The 19,920-nt window shown below is 45.2% G+C and overlaps 1 protein-coding gene across 2 annotated transcripts in view; it reads left to right on the top strand.

Moving 5' to 3' along the window:
- Positions 1-19,920, top strand: part of LOC306922779 (neural-cadherin-like) — a 161,879-nt gene that overhangs the window by 27,685 nt on the left and 114,274 nt on the right. Inside the window, exon 1 of one of the 2 annotated variants that reach the window (XM_079500601.1) lies at positions 12,261-12,476. The exons of the other annotated variant lie outside the window; for it this stretch is intronic. The gene's annotated coding sequence lies outside the window, so the exon portion shown is untranslated. Of the gene's footprint in view, positions 1-12,260; positions 12,477-19,920 lie in introns of those variants that run through there. 2 annotated transcript variants of the gene reach the window in all.

Below are 19,920 nucleotides of genomic sequence, written 5' to 3' on the forward strand. Positions count from 1 at the left end.
AATGCGTGGCATTTATTCAAATGCTTCCTCCTTACATTTTTCTTCTCTCACCTGCCAACTTCTCTTCTCCTCATCAAAGGCATGGCATGCAATTTATCCTGTGAGCATTCCAGACAGAATCCTCCCGCTTCAGTCTATGAGGGAGGGTCTCTCTTCTCCCACACGGTGCCAGTTTAATGGCCAGAATGTTTGAAGTAATCAAAACACACTCATAAGGGTCCTGTTTGGTTCCATTGGTTCACTCTCTGACTTACAGGCCCTGCATGCAAGAGTCCATTCTGGTCCCAAATCCTTGTAGAATTCGAGGCTCTAGCAATGGTGTCCATTTTAGATGGTATAGTGAATTTGGGGACGGATTTGCAGCTAATCTCCTACTCGAATTGGCTGAACTGTTGCATGTGGAATTGCTTTGGGATTTTATAATGAAAATGTGGTCCTTGTGCATGTGAGAAAGAGAAAGCCAGATGACGTGATGAGACTGATGACAAAGAGATAGAGACTTAGAGAGAGAGAGAGAGAGAGAGAGAGAGAGACTTAGAGAGAGAGAGAGAGAGAGAGAGAGAATTATTGAGAGGAATAGAGAGTGAGAGATACCCTTTTTATGTATGAGACTACGTATAGTCAGACACCTTGAAACTGACCTTAGCAGAAGTGGTCAGCAAAATAGCAATTTAATAGCACCGCTTGGTGTGGAACTATCTCTTTCTATTCCACTGCTGTGTGTGTGTGTGTGCGTGCGTGCACGTGCGTGCGTGCGTGCGTGCGTGCGTGTGTGGACTCCCTGTGGAGCAGAGCTGTCCGTGGTGCTGATTTTCACCTGCTGTTTTCCTGACAGGTAGCATTGACAGATGTTCCCTCTGCAACAGGGCCGTATCCAACTATATATACAAGACTCCGTCTGTGTGTCGGGTACTGCACTATGTATAGTATCCATAATTGGGAGTGCAGGTCAAGTGTTCCAACTCCAAGTGCTGAAATGTAGCTATAAATCCACTTTTGTCACCATTAGCTTAGTTAATACATGCCCTCGTGGCATGCTATAATGTCGTTATTTTGCTTCACAACCACACACAGCATGTCCAAGTCACTCCAAGCCAACACAAACTGTATTATACAATAAGCGCTCGTATGTCGGAGAGACATTTGCCTTCATCCAAAGCCAGTCCACTATGCCGAATAACCCTGTAGGAGGTATTAATAATGCAGCAGGGATTTTTCCCCTGCATAACCTCTTCATCATAGCTGTGCTGTATATGGAGACTCTGGTAGGTGGATGGAATTAGGCCATGACTTCATGAGTCATTGTTGCTGTGTTGTCTGCTCCACAGGGTAGGGTACATCATTTAGATTTTGTAGGGGTGCATACTTAGTTTAGACTAGTCATTGGTTAGACATGGGTTAAGGTTAGGTTTAGGTGTGCTTCCCCGTGGGAGGTTAGGGTTAGGGTGAGGGTTTGAGATAGGTTGTTGTTGTAGGACTAATGACTGGTCTAACCCAATGACTAGTCTAAACTAAGTACTGTCTAAACTAAGTACTGCACCCGATTTTGTATCGAAGCCACATTTTGCTCTCCAAAATGTTTGTGTACCAGAGAGGGTGTCGTCTGCCCATAGATCCAAAGTCCCGGTAGTCCGATTTAGAACAGTGATTTAGAACAGTGATTTAGAACAGTGATTTAGAACAGTGATTTAGAACAGTGATTTAGAACAGTGATTTAGAACAGTGATTTAGAACAGTGGTTTAGAACAGTGATTTAGAACAGTGATTTAGAACAGTGATTTAGAACAGTGGTTTAGAACAGTGATTTAGAACAGTGATTTAGAACAGTGATTTAGAACAGTGATTTAGAACAGTGATTTAGAACAGTGATTTAGAACAGTGATTTAGAACAGTGATTTAGAACAGTGATTTAGAACAGTGATTTAGAACAGTGATTTAGAACAGTGATTTAGAACAGTGATTTAGAACAGTGATTTAGAACAGTGATTTAGAACAGTGATTTAGAACAGTGATTTAGAACAGTGATTTAGAACAGTGATTTAGAACAGTGATTTAGAACAGTGATTTAGAACAGTGATTTAGAACAGTGATTTAGAACAGTGATTTAGAACAGTGATTTAGAACAGTGATTTAGAAAAGCACTTCTCAAAATAGCAGATAAGCTCACAGCGTGTCGCTGCGAGCTTGCAGTGCATCTGCCGTTTTCATTTTTGAAAAATCTTGAAAGTGCTTGACATTTTTTGAAAACCCATATCTTCTCTTCTCAGCCCGGGGTCCCAATGTATACATACATTATCCCCTTTTGACCTGAGTTCAGATTCTACATCCTGACAGTTTTCTGAAAAAGCTATGTTTCTATGTCAGTGGTTCTTCAATTTTTCAAAAATAGCAGATCTACAAGCTCATAGCGCGCCACTCGGTGGCGCGCTATGAGCTTGTAGATCTGCTATTTTTCAATAGCTAAAGCATAACATAATGCTAACACCAAAAGGGGTTCCCGCCCAAAATGGCTTACATTTTGGGGTCCTTCCTTGGCATGAAAACATGCACTGATTTAGAAGGCATTGGTAGAATCAGCCTCAGGTTTTAATGGCTTTATTGGTATTAACACAGACCCGGGATTAGCATTAAGCAGATCATGCAATCTCTGTGAGTTGCGGCAGAGATGGAGGTGTGTGGAGGTGGAGGTAGAGGTGGAGGCAGAGATGGAGGTGTGTGGAGGTGGAGGTATGTGTTGTTGGTTGGGGTTAGGTGGAGGTGGGGGTGTCAGAGATTGAGGTGTGTGGAGGTGGAGGTATGTGTTGTGGGTGGGGGATGGGGTTAGGTGGAGGTGGGGGTGTCAGAGATTGAGGTGTGTGGAGGTGGAGGTATGTGTTGTGGGTTGGGGTTAGGTGGAGGTGGGGGTGTCAGAGATTGAGGTGTGTGGAGGTGGAGGTATGTGTTGTGGGTGGGGGATGGGGTTAGGTGGAGGTGGGGGTGTCGAACCGCAGTGCTTTCTGATGTGGGCAGAATTGCTTTCAGCCAGTGCTGGTAATCACCTCGACTCAAGAGTGTTTTATCAGAGAACCATGTCTCTCCCTCGCTCCCTCCCTCTCTCTCTACCTCTCTCGCTCTCGCGCTCTCTCTGAGTCTATCTCTCTCTCTCATCAGTGTCTCATCTCATGCTGTCTTTTAATCCAATTTCCTCAATTTTCCTGCAGTTTTGTACCAATATATTTGTATCTTCCCCATGTGATGTGATGTGAAATGAATTGAGGAGCTGAACTGATCTCGTTGTATTAGTAGTAATTTGCGACTCTGGGGTTGTTTGTTTAAGTAGAAAACCATTCCACAAAAGGCTGCCTGTGTTTATTCAATTTGGTAAAGCGAGGGGGGTGGTGGGGGGGGGGGGGGGGGGCCTCAGGTGATTGCTTTAGCTTGTTTTTGTGTGTTTCTTTGTGCATCCATCTGTGAATGTCTCACAGCATCCATCTGTGAATGTCTCACAGCTGTTTGTTTCTTTGTGCAGCATCCATCTGTGAATGTCTCACAGCTGTTTGTTTCTTTGTGCAGCATCCATCTGTGAATGTCTCAAAGCTGTTTGTTTCTTTGTGCAGCATCCATCTGTGAATGTCTCACAGCTGTTTGTTTCTTTGTGCAGCATCCATCTGTGAATGTCTCACAGCATCCATCTGTGAATGTCTCACAGCATCCATCTGTGAATGTCTCACAGCTGTTTGTTTCTTTGTGCAGCATCCATCTGTGAATGTCTCACAGCATCCATCTGTGAATGTCTCACAGCATCCATCTGTGAATGTCTCACAGCTGTGCGTGTGATGGGTTTGCATTATGATGTCTTTCCCCCACGTGCTCAATGGTGTTGTTGTCGTTACAGTTCAGGGCGGAGGTGTTTCTACCATAGAGGAGGTGTTTCTACCATAGAGGAGGTGTTTCTACCATAGAGGAGGTGTTTCTACCATAGAGGAGGTGTTTCTACCATAGAGGTGTTTCTACCATAGAGGGTCAGTTCAGGACGGAGGTGTTTCTACCACAGAGGAGGTGTTTCTACCATAGAGGAGGTGTTTCTACCATAGAGGAGGTGTTTCTACCATAGAGGAGGTGTTTCTACCATAGAGGAGGTGTTTCTACCATAGAGGAGGTGTTTCTACCATAGAGGGTCAGTTCAGGACGGAGGTGTTTCTACCACAGAGGAGGTGTTTCTACCATAGAGGAGGTGTTTCTACCATAGAGGAGGTGTTTCTACCATAGAGGAGGTGTTTCTACCACAGAGGAGGTGTTTCTACCATAGAGGAGGTGTTTCTACCATAGAGGAGGTGTTTCTACCATAGAGGAGGTGTTTCTACCACAGAGGAGGTGTTTCTACCATAGAGGAGGTGTTTCTACCACAGAGGAGGTGTTTCTACCATAGAGGTGTTTCTACCATAGAGGAGGTGTTTCTACCATAGAGGAGGTGTTTCTACCATGGAGGAGGTGTTTCTACCACAGAGGAGGTGTTTCTACCATAGAGGAGGTGTTTCTACCATAGAGGAGGTGTTTCATAGAGGAGGTGTTTCTACCATAGAGGAGGTGTTTCTACCATAGAGGAGGTGTTTCTACCATAGAGGAGGTGTTTCTACCATAGTTATTGCTTATTGCTTTTTACGTTGTGCCGCGAGGCTGCGCCTGTCACCGTTTGATTTGCGCTCCGTTTCACTGATATGGAGAGACTATGTCTGAGCTCCATACATCCCTGCAGCTCTCTCTCTCTCTCTCTCTCTCTCCCCAGTGTGCTGTGGTGGAAGTAGTGTTGATTTTGTTGACAAAAGCTATGACGAAAAATGTTTTCACTGATACAAACTATATACAAACTAAAGCACTAAGCAGTAGAACTAAAAGACAAGTCATTTTTATTTGGTTGCGCACAGTGTTGTACGCGCTCTGAAAATAGCACATCTACAAGCTCCATGCATCCATACAGCACTGTGTTCTATCTCTCTCTCTCTCTCTCTCGCTCTCGCTCAGCCTCACCAAGTGTTTTTTTTCTGGAGAGTTCAGTCAGTGCCAGGGTTCCTTCAGGATGGGATTAAGTACTGGGCACCAGTCAGAGCCAAAATAATAGAGCGTGCGGCGCTGATGTACGAGGAGGGCGGATTTTCTTTTTAAAGAGAGGAATACAACAGTATTATGTGGAGCGGAGAGAGGTCAGTGACCGGCGCTAGTGCCGACAGCGCCGGTCACAGAGCGTGGCTCTGAGATGAAAATGTTTGGTAGAAAGATGAAGGGGGGGGGGGGATGGGAAGGATAAAGAGAAGAACGAGGAGAACAAGTGTCCACATTAGGGAGCGAGGGAACAAAGGAAGGAGAAAGAGAAGGATGATGTGTACATGGAAAACAAGTGTTCACATTAGGGAGCGAAGGAAGCCCAAATTAAATTGTGCTTTCTTCGTTTCCCTCAATCCCTAATGTGGACACCTGTTTGCTCCATTGATGCTGCGTCGTGCGCCAAACATAGCGGATCTGCTGTTTTTGAACAAGGCTCAACCCTATAACACCAATGACTTTCTGAGGCCTGTTACTTCCCAATAATAATCACTATTGCCCTATAAACCTCGTAGAATGGCAAATAGTGAAAATTGTATCAGTCACATCGAGATGCGTTTTGGCAGCTTATATATCTGCTATTTTCAGTATACAGTACGTATAAGTGGTCGGACTGCAGTAGCTTTTTCGGTCATTTTAAGGGACACTTCAGTCTTTTTGCAAAAAAAAGGGTGAAAGAAGTTTAGAAGATTTAGAACACTTTCCTGGGGTCTTTATGTGTGTAAAATGTGGTTTTAGATATTTAAAATTTTAGCAGTGTCCATAATGTCATGGACACTGGGCTCACTTACTTCCTGGACTACATGTTGTCTCAGTAAGACCTCCCCCTATCCACAAAGAGGAGCAGTGCACCAAAGCTTTATCTACTGAAGATGCGCGGCGTACAACATGGATAATTGTTCAATGCAAAATGCTTTCAAGTTCAGGAGACTTCCGAAGAAAAAAAAACAATTCCCCTGAATGCTGCCTTCCGGTATGGCATGGAAAGGAGAGGAGGGCATTTGCATTTCTTTCATCATTGCGAACGCAGTGAGCACTAACTATAGAAGATGGCCTAAACTGTCTGTGTGTGTGTCTGTCTGTGTGTCACGCTGTAACACCACTGACCGCCACCAGAGGGCGCAGCTGTATCACACACAAAAAACACACACACGCACGCACACATACACACACACACACACAAAAAAAATGACTTAAAAAAAACTTAACTAAAAAAAAAATCTTAAAAACACTAGAAAAAAAAAGGGAACTTAAAAAAAAACCTTAAAAATGTACGTAATTTATTCTAATTGTTATTGCAATTTACGAGCTGCGTTCGCTTCCCGCGTTTGCGCGTCTTACTTGTAGTAAATGCTGCATTCGTGGTCTGGAGAGGACAGTTGCTTTACAGACGGCTGGGAAAAGGGCAGGGGCTGAAGCCCCCTTTGATATCTATGTGTGCATGACCCTGCATTGCAGCCTAGAGGGCGCCAGCATGTCGGCGGCCTGGCCACATTTTCATATCTTCCCATTGTTATCATGGCATCTATTGTTATGTATGCCCATATTATGACCACGGATGTGCTTTAAAAGTGTAAAAAAAGCATTTTTCATTTCAGTAGGTCTTTAAAAACCCATTTTGGGCGGGAACCCCTTTTGGTGTTAGCATTATGTTATGCTTTAGCTATTGAAAAATAGCAGATCTACAAGCTCATAGCGCGACACTACAAGCTTGTAGGTCTTTTAAATCGAACGACTGACATAGAAACATAGCTTTTTCAGTCAGGATTTAGAAGACATTTTTATTATTTTTTCCAATAGTGTATCCCCTAGTCTACACGCGCTCTGCCTGCAGGCTACTTGTCGTGTGTGCGCGCATGTACTGTATGTGTGTGGTGGTGGTGGGGGGGGGGGGGGGGGGGGGGGGAATTGTTTTCTTGGTGTTTTTTGTAGGATAAGAAAGAGGGTTGACGACGTTGCAGAGGCTGATAAGAAGTCAGTTGGGTTAGATGTAATTGTATACCGAGCTGTGTGTGAAGTACTGAGGTGTAATGAGGTGTGTGTGTGTGTGTGTGTGTGTGTGTGTGTGTGTGTGTGTGTGTGTGTGTGTGTGTGTGTGTGTGTGTGTGTGTGTGTGTGTGTGTGTGTGTGTGTGTGTGTGTGTGTGTGTGTGTGTGTGTGTGTGTGTGTGTGTGTGTGTGTGTGTGTGTGTGTGCGCGCGCGTGCGTGCGTGCGTGCGTGCGTGCGTGCGTGCGTGCGTGCGCGCGTGCGCGCGCGCGCGCGCGTGCAGGGATTAACCCCCATGAGGGCCCCTGGGCCGGTAATGTTTTTGGGGCCCCCATAGCGTGCGAGCACTCAACATTTTTGTGTTTTTTCAAGGGCCCCTGGGCCACGGGCCCAATGGCTAATTTGGCCCTGTGTGCGTGTTGTGCACGTCCATCCGTCCGTCCGTCCGTCCGTCCGTCCGTCCGTCCGTCTGTCTGTCTGTGGGACACATGGCAGAGGGAGACAGAAGTGTATTGCTGGGTAGTGAACAAAAGGTTAAGGTGTTCCACATTTTCTTTGGAGGCAGTTAGGGGCCAAATGGAGGGAGGATGAGAAGAACAGAGTCAGCTGCAGTTAGGGGCCAAATGGAGGGAGGATGAGAAGAAGCAGTTAGGGGCCAAATGGAGGGAGGATGAGAAGACCAGAGTCAGCTGCAGTTAGGGGCCAAATGGAGGGAGGATGAGAAGAACAGAGTCAGCTGCAGTTAGGGGCCAAATGGAGGGAGGATGAGAAGAAGCAGTTAGGGGCCAAATGGAGGGAGGAGATGAGAAGAACAGAGTCAGCTGCAGTTAGGGGCCAAATGGAGGCAGGATGAGAAGAACAGAGTCAGCTGCAGTTAGGGACCAAATGGAGGGAGGATGAGAAGAACAGAGTCAGCTGCAGTTAGTGGCCAAATGGAGGGAGGAGATGAGAAGAACAGAGTCAGCTGCAGTTAGGGGCCAAATGGAGGGAGGAGATGAGAAGAAGCAGTTAGGGGCCAAATGGAGGGAGGATGAGAAGAAGCAGTTAGGGGCCAAATGGAGGGAGGATGAGAAGACCAGAGTCAGCTGCAGTTAGGGGCCAAATGGAGGGAGGATGAGAAGAACAGAGTCAGCTGCAGTTAGTGGCCAAATGGAGGGAGGAGGAGAAGAACAGAGTCAGCTGCAGTTAGGGACCAAATGGAGGGAGGATGAGAAGAACAGAGTCAGCTGCAGTTAGGGGCCAAATGGAGGGAGGATGAGAAGACCAGAGTCAGCTGCAGTTAGGGACCAAATGGAGGGAGGATGAGAAGAACAGAGTCAGCTGCAGTTAGGGACCAAATGGAGGGAGGAGGAGAAGAACAGAGTCAGCTGCAGTTAGGGACCAAATGGAGGGAGGATGAGAAGAAGCAGTTAGGGGCCAAATGGAGGGAGGATGAGAAGAACAGAGTCAGCTGCAGTTAGGGGCCAAATGGAGGGAGGAGGAGAAGAACAGAGTCAGCTGCAGTTAGGGACCAAATGGAGGGAGGATGAGAAGAAGCAGTTAGGGGCCAAATGGAGGGAGGATGAGAAGAACAGAGTCAGCTGCAGTTAGGGGCCAAATGGAGGGAGGAGGAGAAGAACAGAGTCAGCTACAGTTAGGGGCCAAATGGAGGGAGGAGGAGAAGAACAGAGTCAGCTGCAGTTAGGGACCAAATGGAGGGAGGATGAGAAGAAGCAGTTAGGGGCCAAATGGAGGGAGGATGAGAAGAACAGAGTCAGCTGCAGTTAGGGGCCAAATGGAGGGAGGATGAGAAGAACAGAGTCAGCTGCCCTTTGGAGGAACACGGGTGAAGCGAGACAAAGAGAGAGAAAAGGGAAAGGACTGTATTTTATGCCTAACAAATTGAGAGAGACAGAGAGAGAATACGACTGTTAGTGAGTGTGTTTGGTTTGATTTGATTTGACGTGACTTGATTCCAATTGATTCCATTGTGTGTGTGTTTGTAGTGGTGCTACATGTACTTTCACAAACCCTTTCTGGGGGAACAATATCTGTATTGGCTATAGACTAGTACTAATTTGTGATAAATATGTCTGACGTCATACCTGTCATCATCTGCAAACAGAATAGTTGATACGACTGTGGCTCAGGAGGAAGAGCAGGTCGTCCAATGATCCATGGGTCGGCGGTTCGAATCCCGGCTCCTCCTGTCTACATGTCGAAGTGTCCTTGGGCAAGACACTGAACCCCAAATTGCTCCCGATGTGCTGGTTGGTACCTTGCATGGCTTCCGCCGCAATCGGTGTATGAATGTGTGTGTGAATGGGTGAATGTAATGCACATCTATGTAAAGCGCCTTGGATAAAGGCATTTATATACCACAGGGGGGGGGCACTCAGAGATATGTAGTTGCAGCTGTTGTTTTGCCTGACCGATCACTTGACAGAGTCTGTGGATCTTAATGAGCTGATCAAATACTTTTTGAAATTGAAGCACAAGTTTTGTCAAATTGCCACTGATAATGATCATAATTCCGCTGTATTAATTCCAGTGTAAAATATCATGATTCATATGGTCAAAGGAAATGCATATGGCATTTTCATTATATTGTCTAATGCAACGGGTTGTAGTTGGACGGTAGTTAGTAGTGGTAGAACTCGGGTCTTAATCTGATTTAAAAATAGGAATAACCTTTGTAACCCGTACTTCTCTTGGAACAACAGCTGTTTCTGGGGAAGTCACAAATATGTAAGTTAGTGGGTCAGTGATAAGAGTATCTGACCTCTTTCACAAGAGTTGCAGTAATTTCATCATGTCCCAGCTGGTGGTGATGCTCGGGGTGGCGCAGTGGTCTGCCCAGCGCCCACCCTGCAGAGTCTATAGGGGGTTGTTTGTGGCGCATCCAGTTCGGCTGAATATATACAAACACAGTTTGCCGTGTTCTGGGTAAGGAAGCCGGGCGTGGAGGGTGATCATTGTCACTGCAAGTATTCCTACGGGCTGGGGGGGCTGGGGGCGCCAAGGCGCCTCACTGGCAGGTGAGCTACGGGCTGGGGGGGCTGGGGGCGCCAGGGTGCCTCACTGGCATGGCTCGGGTACAACAGAAGTGGCAAAATAATTGGCTACTCCAAATTCACGAGTTAAAAAAAGATTGGCTATGATACTGTATTTTGTATCTGTGTGGTGTCAGGACTAAAAAGATATGTAAATGGAGAATAACAGCTTGATGGCTATTTATGGGACGTCCTCTTGTGCCAAGAGACATATCCACATATTTATTGTACAAAGAATTCATTAAAATGATATCAATTCAAGTGTGCAGGCTTTCCCACCAGAGAGGTGTGACTGTAGGTCTATTGTCGCCTTCTGTCTTTGCAATAACTTATTCATAGTTTAACGTTTATTTGATATTATTTGATGGCGCCTAAATTTGATCACTGGTGTCACACCAGGTTGGGGTCACACGTGAATCACACCGATAACTGGTCAGAGTCCTGGGATGTGTACTTATGTGTGTGGGTATTCATGTGGTGCTTGGGTGTCAGAATTTGGGTGCATGATGTGAGCACATGCATTTGATGCTTTTCAACTTGAATCACTGTCTTGACTGCCAATTTGTATTCCGTTCTCTGTGGGGAAAGTGAATGTGCATTGGCTGTGTTGTGTTTTCCGTCTCTCTTCCCATCATGGAGGTTTAATACTGTGTGGACTAATCAGACCGTAACAAATCTGTAGTCCTGCTGGGATTTCCTGACTCTGCGGTGAGGGAGTGCATGGGCCCGACAACACGGCAGGTTCCCAAACCATTCTGTGAACCGTCGAAGGTCATTGTTTCCTGCAGTGTTCCCTTTGTGCCCAAATAAAGTCTTGAGTTCTACTTGGTTGCACATCAAGTCGTGCAGCCAAAATAGCCGATACACTATAGCTCACAACGTGTCGCGTTGCAATGCGTCCATCCATCCATCCATCTTCAACCGCTTATCCGTAGTCGGGTCGCGGAGGCAACAGCTCCACCAGAGTGCTCCAGACTTCCCTCTCCAGAGCGACATTAGTGACTTCCTCCTGGGGGATTCCGAGACGTTCCAAGGCAAGTGAGTCGATGTATTTCCTCCAACTGCGCCTTGGTCTGCCCCGGGGTCTCCTCCCAGTGGGACGTGCGTCGAGGACCTCCCTAGGGAGGCGCCCGAGAGGCATCCTAACCAGATGCCCGAACCACCTCAGCTGACTCCTTTCAACGCGTGAGCTTTAGGAATTTGACGACCATTTGCACATCCGTTTGGCGGCCAGTTTGTGTCCATGTTTGACATGGCAGGTCCTTCTGCAGCGAGGCCACTTGCAGTGACAGTTCAGCAAATGCAGCCTGTGACACTTGTTTAACCCATTATAAATGAGCAGATCTACAAGCTCATAGCGCGGCACCAAGTGCCACGCTACGAGCTTGTAGATCTGCTATTTTTTTTTAAATCGTGAAAATGTGGCGCAAATCGTTGAATATATATTATTTCACAGCAAACGTTTTTAACTCAAATCTTTGCTTCTGGGAGGTCACTGGAACAACACATTTTCACTCAGATGGGGGTCGGTGGCCAATTACATATATGTTTGATCCTGATACAGAAACATAGGTTTTTCAGAATATTGTCTATTATTTAGAAAACATTTTTTTAGAATCGGCCTCAGGTCTAAATGGGTTAACTTGTGCTGATTGGTCAACTAAGGGGTGGCTCGTATCAATGGGCAAGTGAGGCTCAGCCCTCCCTATCTTATGGAGTAAAGATGAGAAATTATTATTACAATGTTTTAGAATAGATGCTTTTATATTCTGGTATAATCTAAAGCAGCAACAGCATCAAATAGTTACAAGAAAAACACAAAATAGGTAAAAATGGGCTGATTTTTTACAGTCCAAAAGGCTTCCATTGGCTTTCATTGCGTTGTATGATTGACAGCTGCCAAGACACGCCTGCTTGGTTTACTTGCCATTGGGGCTAAAATCTCTCAGCCCCAGAGCCAATAGAGGGCTCTGCTCAGACCTAAGGCCCGCCTCTCAGCCCCAGAGCCAATAGAGGGCTGTGCTCAGCCCTAAAGCCCGCCTCTCAGCCCCAGAGCCAATAGAGGGCTGTGCTCAGCCCTAAGGCCCGCCTCAGACCGTGAGGTCATTGGCTTTTGACCAATCACAGCACCTGCTCGTGTGTGGTTGTTTATGATGTGAAAGACTGGCGGGTGGAAGTATTTTAAATGAAATAAGTTTATTATTTACTTTATAATCCGTTTTGTCCCGTTTCCGTGGAGGGGAAATGAAGTTAAGAGACTGGGAGCGTATCGTCCATTTTGGATATAACAAAAGGAAAGGTGACAAAATACGTTGTGTGAGTTTGAAATTATTGCTTGGGGCAGACAGACAGCTGACCGCACACCGGACCCACAGACAGGTATTGCTTCATTCATCTCACACCGGACCCACAGACAGGTATTGTTAAGAAACATAATAGCTGGTTTAATCACATTGAAAGTGGCTCGAGCTCTCATTGAGTTGGGAAGAGAGAGAGAGAGAGAGGCTGTGTTTGTGTGCGTGTGTTAGTGTTTTTCGGTGCCGCGTGCGTGCGCGCGTGCGTGCATGTGTGTGTGCCTTGCAAGTTGCTTGCATCTTTATTCCATTTTGGTCGGTGCCGTTTGCGCCAGTTACGCGCGCGCGTGTGTGTGTGTGTGTGTGTGTGTGTGTTTGATTCGTCTCTGCGCTTGTGTGTGTGTGTGTGAAATGAAATGAAATGAAATCTATATTTACCCAGGGTATCTGGGCTAAGCTCAAGAACTTGTTTCCAGCCAGGCCCTGCTCATAGAACACATTTCATCGTAGTGGTTGATGCCTAGTTCAAGGGCATTTCAGCGGTGGTAATTTTAACGTGTCGGACGGCTGATTCGAACTGGGAACCTTCCGGTATCTAGACCGCGCCGCTATCCGTTCGGCCACCGCTGCCACTAAGTGTGTGTGTGTGTGTGTGTGTGTGTGTGTGTGTGTGTGCATGCGTACTGTCATTATTAATGACAGTAAGAGCAGCTATCTGTACATAGGCCTGTAGTGTCATTGCTGTACTATCTGGAATATGATGCTATTGCTGCAGGTTGAACTACCGGTAATGGATGTCTTATAGCCCCCCCACCCACAATCACTGCAAGTGTATACTGCCCTCGGGGGCAGTAAGGGGTTATCAACTGCCCTATCCTTTTATCACTCCCCTTAGGGCAAGGCTGGATACAGTATGTTATATGAGACATATCACGGCCAACCTTGGCCTTAGAGTGTCTATTATTGGCCTTAGAGTGTCTATTTTTGGCCTTAGAGTGTCTATGTTTGGCCTTAGAGTGTCTATTATTGACCTTAGAGTGTCTATTTTTGGCCTTAGAGTGTCTATTTTTGGCCTTAGAGTGTCTATTTTTGGCCTTAGAGTGTCTATTATTGGCCTTAGAGTGTCTATTTTTGGCCTTAGAGTGTCTATTATTGGCCTTAGAGTGTCTATTATTGGCCTTAGAGTGTCTATTTTTGGCCTTAGAGTGTCTATGTTTGGCCTTAGAGTGTCTATTTTTGGCCTTAGAGTGTCTATTTTTGGCCTTAGAGTGTCTATTATTGGCCTTAGAGTGTCTATTTTTGGCCTTAGAGTGTCTATTTTTGGCCTTAGAGTGTCTATTATTGGCCTTAGAGTGTCTATTATTGCATATGTTCTTTTGTGCGTGTTTACAAACACTAAAACCACAATTCATCCTTATTTTTAACCAAAACATGTTAAAATGTTGCGAAAAAGAAAAAGTAGCATAGCAGTTATGGGTTATCATCATTAAACAGCAGAGTGTGTTTCCAATTCAACAAGTTATAAATGAATCAATAATTTAGACCTGCAGCCCAGAACTTAGTTTAATGAATAAAATGTTATTCAAACCAAAATCTTGTATGCTACAGTATATTAATACAATAGAACTAGTGCATCTGCAGTGGTTACCATTGAGACATTTAGTTGGGACATTTATTTTCCCGTCAACATGCCATGACAGGTGTTCCTGACACATCAACTGTCCTATGTATATATATACTATACTATACTATACTATACTATACAAGTAAGACGCGCGAATGCGGGAAGCAAACGCAGCTCGTAAATTGCAATAACAATTCGAATAAATTACGTACTTTTAAGGTTTTTTTTAAGTTCTCTTTTTTGTGTTTTTTATGTTAAGTTTTTTTAAGTTAAGTGTTTTTTTAAGTTTGTGGTTTTTTTAGTGTGTGTATGTGTGCGTGCGTGTTTTTTAGTTTTTTTAAAAAGCTTTTTCTTTTTAAGTTTTTTTTTAAGTTACGTTTTTAATTTTTTTTAAGTTTTTCCCTTTTAAGTTTCTTTTTAAGTTACGTTTTTTTTAAGTTACGTTTTTTGTGTGGGTTGTGTTACAGCGTGACACACACACAGACAGACAGACAGACAGACAGACAGACAGACAGACAGACAGACAGACAGACAGACACACAGACATGTTCTGCTAGGTCTCATAGTTAGTGCTCACTGCGTTCGCAACTATACTATACTATATACTGTTCTAGTGGATGTTGGTCACCTTGTCACCGCACTAGAGCGGTTCTCACAGTGAGGTCTATAGGAACTATCAGGGTTCATTGAGGGGGTTCTAAATGTACCCTCACAGGGCTCTAACTCTTGAGAGTGTACCAATGGAACCAAATGGACCCTTATAACGGGTCCATTTGATTCCATGTGTACACTCAGAGTTATGGGCATCCTCAGAATTATAAAGTCCGAGGACAACCAGTGTCGTCGTCCGGCCTTGGCTGTGAGAATATGTTGAGAAGATATTGTATATATTGGTACGGTGTGAAAAGTGTCTGTCAGCAGGGAGCGGAGCGTGTGCAGCATTGATGTAATGGCAGCGTGTGGAGCAGTGATGTTATTATGTGGTCATGGGGCAGACCAAGGCTTTGCATTATTGATGTCCATTACGGCAGACTCTTTGCAGTCCAGACGTGCCATCAGGGGAGGCGGTGGCTGTCAGGTAAATGTCCCCGCTGCCCTGCCCTGCACTGGTACAACATGACTCCCAGTCCCAGAGCACTTTTCATGCAACCTGCTCCCTCCCTGCGTGTCTGATAAATGAACACAAGTTGTACATCTCACGAGGGGCCCCGTCACCCGCCGAGGAGCTTTCTCAGTTATTAAATCTGATCCACCGTGCAGCGCAGCAGGGGGGACGCTTTTGTTTGGTCTTTATTCCACTTCCTTCAACACAGATTTAATGTGCTGTGACTGGTGATTAACCCATTTAGGTCGGGAACCCCTTTTGGTGTTTTAAACATTGTTATAATTTAGCTATTCAAAAATAGCAGATCTACAAGCTCATAGCGCGCCACCGAGTGGCGCGCTACGAGCTTGTAGGTCTGCTATTTTTGAACAATCGTGAAAATGTGCCTCAAATTTGGAATATATTTTTTCAGAACAAACGTTTTTAACTCAAATCTTTGCTTCTGGAGGGTCCCTGGAACAACATATTTTCAGATGGGGGGTCTCGGAGGCCAATTGCAGATCATTTTTGGGGTCCTTGACATATTGAGTGATATAGGCCTAGAAAGTAGAAGCAGGTATTTCAGAAAACTGTCAGGATTTAGAAGACACTTTTTCAGGCCTAAATGGGTTAATAAACCACTGAAGTCCAATTTTCAGAGCGTTTCAACGTCTTTCAATTCTTCCAAACAACCGAATCTACAAACTCATTATGCCTAGCCATAGGACGGGTTGGGTTGTTATTTCTTGCCAATAATAAGGAAAAGGAACATGCCCAGAATAGGAGGTCAGGGATAAAGTGGTTGAATTCAGAAACCAAGCCCCCACCACTCTCCCCCCATCTACCATCCCACCCGTACCTTTGGCCTTGGCGCCACCTTGGCAATGCTTTGTAGCCGTTCTGTGGCATTTCACCAGAGGCTTGGATTGATTTTGTGCTATATTGATTAACCGGGAGCTGTTTTGCTCCCAGTCACAAAACATCACTTTAAACAACAATTTATATGTAGAGGAACGGGCCACGGCGGACCACATTGTGGATAAGTTTACAAAGTCATGCATCGAGGAAGAGGTTTGATTGAGTGGAGGTGTTTATAGAACCCCCCCTAAAACACTCCAATCAATCAGCCCCTCAGAAGAGCCCGCCTATAGACCAGACAAAGAAGATTGGAGCTGGCATTGGGATATGCTGTGGGAATTCAATGCCTTGTGTTTATTTATCTATGTGGTCTTGAATTCCTCGACCTTTTCTTGTACCCAGAGGCCCAATTAACTGAGCATAACAATGGCTGTGGCTCAACTCTCGGTCGCCCCAAACTGGCACTGATAAACACACCAGATATAGAGACAGACACACAAGTGTTTGCCGGGTGAAAGAGGTCTCGACTGCCAGAGAAAAAGATCACATGGTTGGTTGCCTAGTGAGATATCTTGACATGCTGTGGACTCTTGCTTCATAGTAAGTCACTGAAATTGCACTAATGGTTGCAGCGGCAAATTGGTGCCCAGAGAACTCACCATAAAGACGAAAACATGGGGGTCCTCTTGACCCCATGTCCAGCTCACATTCTGACAGCACCAGCAAATGTATTGTCACATCAACTTTAATGTCAGTTATAACGTTAAAATAATTCTTTGTCGCCTCTCCTCAAAAACAGGCGGCTGTGGCTCAGGAGGTAGAGCAGGTCGTCCAATGATCCCTGGGTCGGCGGTTAGAATCCCGGCTCCTCCTGTCCACATGTCGAAGTGTCCTTAGGCAAGACACTGAACCCTACGCTGCCGGTGCACCCCAATGAGTTGGTCGGTGTGAGCATTGCCACCATTGGTGTGTGAATGTGGGAAGTGAGGACGCTGGCGTCGACTGTTCGCCGCTTCACCTCCCAATGTATGAATGAATGAACCATTGTAAAGCGCTTTGAGCACTTGGAAAAGCGCTATATGCAATTCAATTCATTACATGAACCAGGTGATATAATCCACTGGTTCTCAATGTGGAGTCCAAAGACCTCGTGGTCCTTGAGGGGGTTCCAGTGGGGGGTCTCCAGCAAAATGAAGAACAGTTCAATCACTTAAGCCAAAAATAGCAGCTCTACTGGTCTACGGTCAAATACGTATTCATTTGGGGTCCCTTGCCATGAGAATACTTGAGAACCACTGATAGAATCCTTTAGAAGTTGATGACCTCACCATGCACACCAGGTTCATTTATTAAATCAATTCTGGGAGATGGAGAGACAAGGGCCTCATCATATCCAGAGGATGACTGATTACACAGAGCAGGTGTCTTCGACGCTGAGACCATAATTTAGTGCCTCTTCAAACTGATGCACGACATGTAGAGAGCAGCGTGCTCTGCCGGGGCAGCGAGGGCTTGGAGATTTGCACACTGACTCACACACCTGTGTTTGTGTGCACGTTTGTGTGCACGTTTGTGTGGCGTGTGGCCTCGTGTCGCAGTGCATCCGTCATGCGTCCATACCTTAGAGTATATATGAATAGAGACGTCACCCGAGTTCTCCTCCCATCCACTTGCATTAAGTTGCTCAAAAGCGCATGAGGCGATTTCACTCCTCCTTCCTTGTAGGAAAAGAGTGCATTCTGGGATTGATTGGGCCAAACACATGAACGCGCTGCCATTGCACTGAAACCGCGTTCACGTGTCATCATGAACGTGGGCAATGATAGTCAACGGACCAGCGCGTTCATGTGTTTGGCCCACGCTGCAATACCAAATTCGGCCACTATGTCCATTGCGCCTCAGGGTTTCCTCCGGGTGCCGTCTCTATTCATATATACTCTAAGGTCCATACCAGTGTTGTTTTTGGCAGCACATTTTGATTTTAGTTTTAGTCATTAGTCTCTTGAATAGTTTTAATTTAGTTTTAGTCACATTTTAGTCACCTGGAATGTTTTAGTGTTAGTCTAGTTTTAGTCGACTAAATGTCATATCTACAGTTGATTTAGTCGACTAAAATGTATTTTGTCGGGCCTTGATGCCGTCGTAATGGCTGATTTTACACTTGCACACAACGCGTCGCAGCGCGACGCGTTGTGAGCTTGTAGCTATTTTCAGCATGCAAACATGACGTATACTGGATCTTTTGTCCACTAGTCCCTTCCTAACATTTTAGTCTAGTCTTTATCTGTTGATGAAATTGTCTGTATATTTAGTCTTAGTTTTAGTCATCGTAGCTTAGTTTTCATTTAGTTTCCATTTAGTTCCGTCAGTGGAAGAAGGTAGTCGACGAATATTTTTCGTCTTAGTTTTAGTCGATGAAAACAACACTGGTCCATACGCATGCTTGGGCCTGCATAGGAATGAAAACATAAAATAAAGAATACAAAAAACAAGGGGTTTAAAAACATCTATTTTAATTAAATAACACATCAAAAATAATCTTTAGACTCATAGGATCTCAATGGAAAAATCCTCTGTGATTTTGTTTGCTTTATGTGGACGATGTTGTTTACACAATGTTGTTTGCCTTTTGTTATTTGCTCCATCTGTTGTTGGACGATTCGCCATTGTCTCATTCCAAGTAAGTCTGGTGTGCGTGCGTGCGTGCGTGCGTGCGTGCGTGCGTGCGTGCGTGCGTGCGTGCGTGCGTGCGTGCGTGCATGGGCACATGCCATGTGCCCATGCCACATGGGTGTTTGACTGCTAAATCGATGTCCGTTCTCAGTCAGGGGTCCAAGTGAACATGCATGACTCTCTCTCTCTCTCTCTCTCTCTCTCTCTCTTTCCCTGTTATGCGTCTCTTATTTCCAGGTCTTAGGCGTTAATTCAGTGATAACGCCACCATGTGTAATCCATATGAAGTCCCACTGAACGCAAACACATAAGGCTTAAGACTCGCCAAGATGTTTTACGCATTGGGGGATTGTTCATATGTTAATTAAAGGGTAAGACCACTTTTTGAGAGGTTTTGGTTGTTTTCTTACCTTTATTATGGGCAAACTAGTCCATTCCATGAGTTATTTCGCTCCGTTGTGTTGTTTATTAGCAATTTAAGAAATTAAAAATAGTCGCTCATTGACTTCCATTGTAACGGGGAAACAGCTCTCAAAGTCACTCTTTTAGCACATAAACCAAAGCTGATTCTGACAGTTTATGACATCAGGAAAACTCATGCGGTTTTATTTTCGTCTTTTAAGATAGATTTATAAAGTTACTTTTTTGGTTGGAGATATACTGAAGCAGTACTCCGGCGTTCCCAACTCTCGCGGGGTTTCATTTTGTAAACAAGTCGCCACGCTGTTTGAGATGCACCCAGCTGCAGCCACGCATACGAGCAGTCCAAGGCCTGTCTCACACCTTTCGATCTAGCATACAACATTGATGCATGCTAGATGTAAACAAAGGGTAAGTGTCATGGCCGCCCCAATGCATTTCCAATGGGAGTCACATGGTTTGACACAACATTTTTGTTGTACGGCTTTCGGCTGTGTTCGACTGCCCCTCCCCCTCATACAACAAAAATGTTGTGTCAAACCATGTGACTCCCATTGGAAATTAATTGCGAGCTTGCATCAGTAAACAAGTCTCATGCATCAGCTATACAACAATCTGTTGTGAAGGTGTGAGTGAAGCCCAAGACACAGACACTTCTTCTAAAGTGTCTCCCTCAAACACGTCCATTGTGTATGTTTTTAGTGACGAGCGGATGTGGAATCGTAAATATAGTCCATATGGCCATAATGCTATATCCTGTCAATAACTACACTATACATTTTGGTACTACAGGTTGAGTGGAGCCACACTGTCTGGTCAGAATAGTTGGGTCTCTTGAGAAGCAAACACATAGGAGTTCTCATGAAGTAC

Source organism: Electrona antarctica (genome assembly GCF_951216825.1).
Source record: "Electrona antarctica genome assembly, chromosome: 5".
NCBI classification, from domain to species: domain Eukaryota; kingdom Metazoa; phylum Chordata; class Actinopteri; order Myctophiformes; family Myctophidae; genus Electrona; species Electrona antarctica.